Source organism: Macrotis lagotis, chromosome 1 (genome assembly GCF_037893015.1).
Source record: "Macrotis lagotis isolate mMagLag1 chromosome 1, bilby.v1.9.chrom.fasta, whole genome shotgun sequence".
NCBI lineage: Eukaryota > Metazoa > Chordata > Mammalia > Peramelemorphia > Peramelidae > Macrotis > Macrotis lagotis.
In genome coordinates, this window is record NC_133658.1 from 449,774,334 (window position 1) to 449,777,758 (window position 3,425).

Genomic DNA, 3,425 nt, shown 5'->3' on the forward strand with positions numbered 1-3,425 from the left:
CTTGCTCGTTTCATAAGTGTAACAATCGGACAATTTTAGGGTGTCTGTGATGGAGAATACCATCTATATCCAGAGAAAGAATTGTGGAGCTTGAACAAAGAGTAAAGACTTATCATTAATTTTTTTTAAAAAAGCCATTATCTTATTACATAATCTTGCTCTCATATTTTATTTTATTTTTCTTAAGGATATGATTTCTCTCTCAACACATTCAACTTAGATCAATGTATAGCATGGAAACAATGTAAAAACTAACAGATTGCCTTCTGTGGGGGGGTGGGAGGAGGGAAGAGAGATTTCGGGAAAATTGTAAAATTCAAAAAACAATAAAAAAGAATTCAAAAGCAAATAAATTTGTTTTAAACATTAAAAAAAGAAATGCCTTTGATTATTGTACTACTGAGAAGAAAATTAAGTCTATCATATTGCTTATCACACAATGTTGCTGTTAATGTGTACAGTGTTCTGCTTCTGCTCACTTCACTCAGCATATTCATGTAACTTTTTCCAGGCTTTTCTGAAGTCTGCTCTTTCAAGAGTAGTATACCACTACATTCATATGCCATTATTTGTTCTATTCCTCATTGTTGGGCATCCCTTCAATTTCCCATTCTTTGCCACTATAAAAAGACCTGCTATAAATATTTCTGTATATGTGAATCTTTCCTCCTTTTTTGTAATTTCTTTGGGATACAGACTCAGAATTGGTATTGCTATATGCACAGTTTTATGGCCCTTTGGGTGTGGTTCCAAATTGCTCTCCAGAAAGGATGGATCAGTTCACAACTCCATCAACAATGCATTAGTATCTCAGTTTTCCCTCCAACACTGATCATTTTCCTTTTTTGTCATATTGGATTTCAGTTCTTTTTACCAAATTCATTGCCATGACCATGTTTTGTGTTTGATGGTCATTTGCCATCACTTTATGTCAAAAATAATTAAGCAAAAATTACTGATATTTCAATCATGTCTTGTCATTTCATACAAAGGAGAATCCTTTGGGGGGGGGGGGTATAGTGAGATCCTTCAGAAGTTCAGGATGACATAGTATAGTATCAAGTCCCAGAAGATTGCAGAGCAAGAGATCTGAAATTACTCAAAAGAGTTTGGTTTGTCCATTCACACTAAAAAGATAAAGTAGATGAAAAATATCTCTTGAATAGATTTGGATGGACACTGTCCAACAGTTTATATATTTGGGATAGAAAAATACAATGAGCTGAGTCTAGAGTTAAACAAGGAGAGGGCTGAATTATTTTTTATGAAACTATATAGTTTTTTATCGACCCAAGCTTCACATATAAGCAAAGGCCTATTTTTTAATAATAGCATTTTATGGTGTTGCTAATGGCAGCAAGATAGGATTTGATGGCTTTGTTGTTTTTCAGTTGTCTTTAGTCATGTCTGACTCTTCAGGAACCTATGTGGGATTTTCTTAGCAAAGACACAGTTTGCCATTTCCTTTTCCAATGCATTTTACAGACAGATGAGGAAACTGAAACAAATGGGATTAAGTGACTTTCTCAGATTCAAACAGCTAGTAAGTATTTGGTATAGATTTGAACTGAGGTCTCCCTAGCTTCAAGCTCAATGCTCTGTCCACTCACTGCCACTGACTACTTATGAAGAGCTAAAAAAAAAAAAAGAGCTATCCCACAGAGGGCAATGAAAAGGCACTTAGTAGTTGTGACCAGGAACTAATATTTATCCAATAAGGAGTTCCAAAGAACAAAAGTAAAGGATATCATCAAAGAGCTATATAATAAAAAGAAAACCTGGGCTGGTCATATGACAAGAGCAAATGCAGCAGTGGTATCCTCTTGTGAAAGCAACCAAAAAAGTCACTTGTTAGAGCCCTTGTGATGAGCTTTTGGGAGAACATGGGCAAGACTTGAACAACTATAGATGAATTGCAATCTGCATTGTTGAAAGTAACCCCAAATTGAGATCACAGATCCAGATGAGCATTTTGAATAGCTGATCTTTAAAAAATTCTTTTCTTTGAAAATATGAGTCGGGGCGGCTAGGTGGTGCAGTGGATAAAGAACCGGCCCTGGAGTCAGGAGTACCTGGGTTCAAATCCAGTCTCAGGCACTTAATAATTACCTAGCTGTGTGGCCTTGGGCAAGCCACTTAACCCCATTTGCCTTGCAAAAACCGAAAAAAAAATCTGAGTCATGATTCCAGTAATCAAATACAATGAGTATACTATCATTCAGTATGAGAAGAGATTCTACAAAAGAGGAGTTGATTTATTGTTTTGACTAACCACACTTAAAAACTTGTGGAAAAATGTGAATAATACAGATTAACCTTTAAATTGTGCTGTATATTTTGGGGCTGTTAAAAACTTAGCAGTAGTGGGCAGCTAGGTGGCACAGTAGATAGACCACCAGCCCTGAAATCAGGAATACTTGAGTTCAAATCCAGCCTCAGATTTGAACTCAGAAAGATTTCTTACTGACTTCAGACCCTGAGCTCTATCTGCTACTCTACCTACTTGCCATAATAATAAAAAAAAGAATTCAACATGAGACAATTTCTATACTGACATTCCTGCAATGTGGCTGTATTGGCTTGAAAATAATTAGAATCTATAAGTATGTTTTTATAATAGTAGTCTATTTGTTATCAGGTGGGAGAGGGAACATGGCAAGGTAGAATCATTGACAATGAATTTTTATTGAATAACATCTGTGGGAATAACTCCTTCCAGACATTTTCTTCAACTACATCCCAGAGAGCTACAAAAGAACCTACCCCACTGTCCCTAACTGTCTGAATTCTACAAAAATACATTCACTATCTTAATACACATTCATAAGGACTTCAGTGGATACCTTTTGGAACCTCAAAACCACAAGTGTATGCTACATAAATATAACATTTATTTCCCCAAAGCAGAAAAAATACTAATGTCTACCAGATGTTACAAAGAGCCACTTGATGTTGGAACCAATTGGCTGTAAATGACAAAGGAAATTCACCTGAATTGGTTCAAGATGTGTGTTGCCAGGAAACTATATCCTGTGTTCAAATAGCAGTATTGATTTCAGGGTAATGGGGATACAAAGTAAGTGAGCAGACAGATGGAGCAACACAACAACCATTTAGTTGTCAATGATGAGACGACTCCTATATGTTAAAAAGATGATGGAAGATGAAGATTTTGAGGGAAGAGGAAAGTAAGCCATAATTATCTGTTGGTCTAAAACTGACTTCATGGATCTCTTGTCAAGGAATGTCATTTTGCCAATGGAGATTATCAGGTAGTCTATAATTTATAGTATAACTTTAGAGAGGTATGTTTAGTATGTTTAGGAGTGATTTGGTCACCTAGCCAATATGTAAGAGTCAGGATTTAAACCCAATTCTAAAATCATTCTTTATTAGCTCTCTCTCTAAGAGCACATAAAGCCATT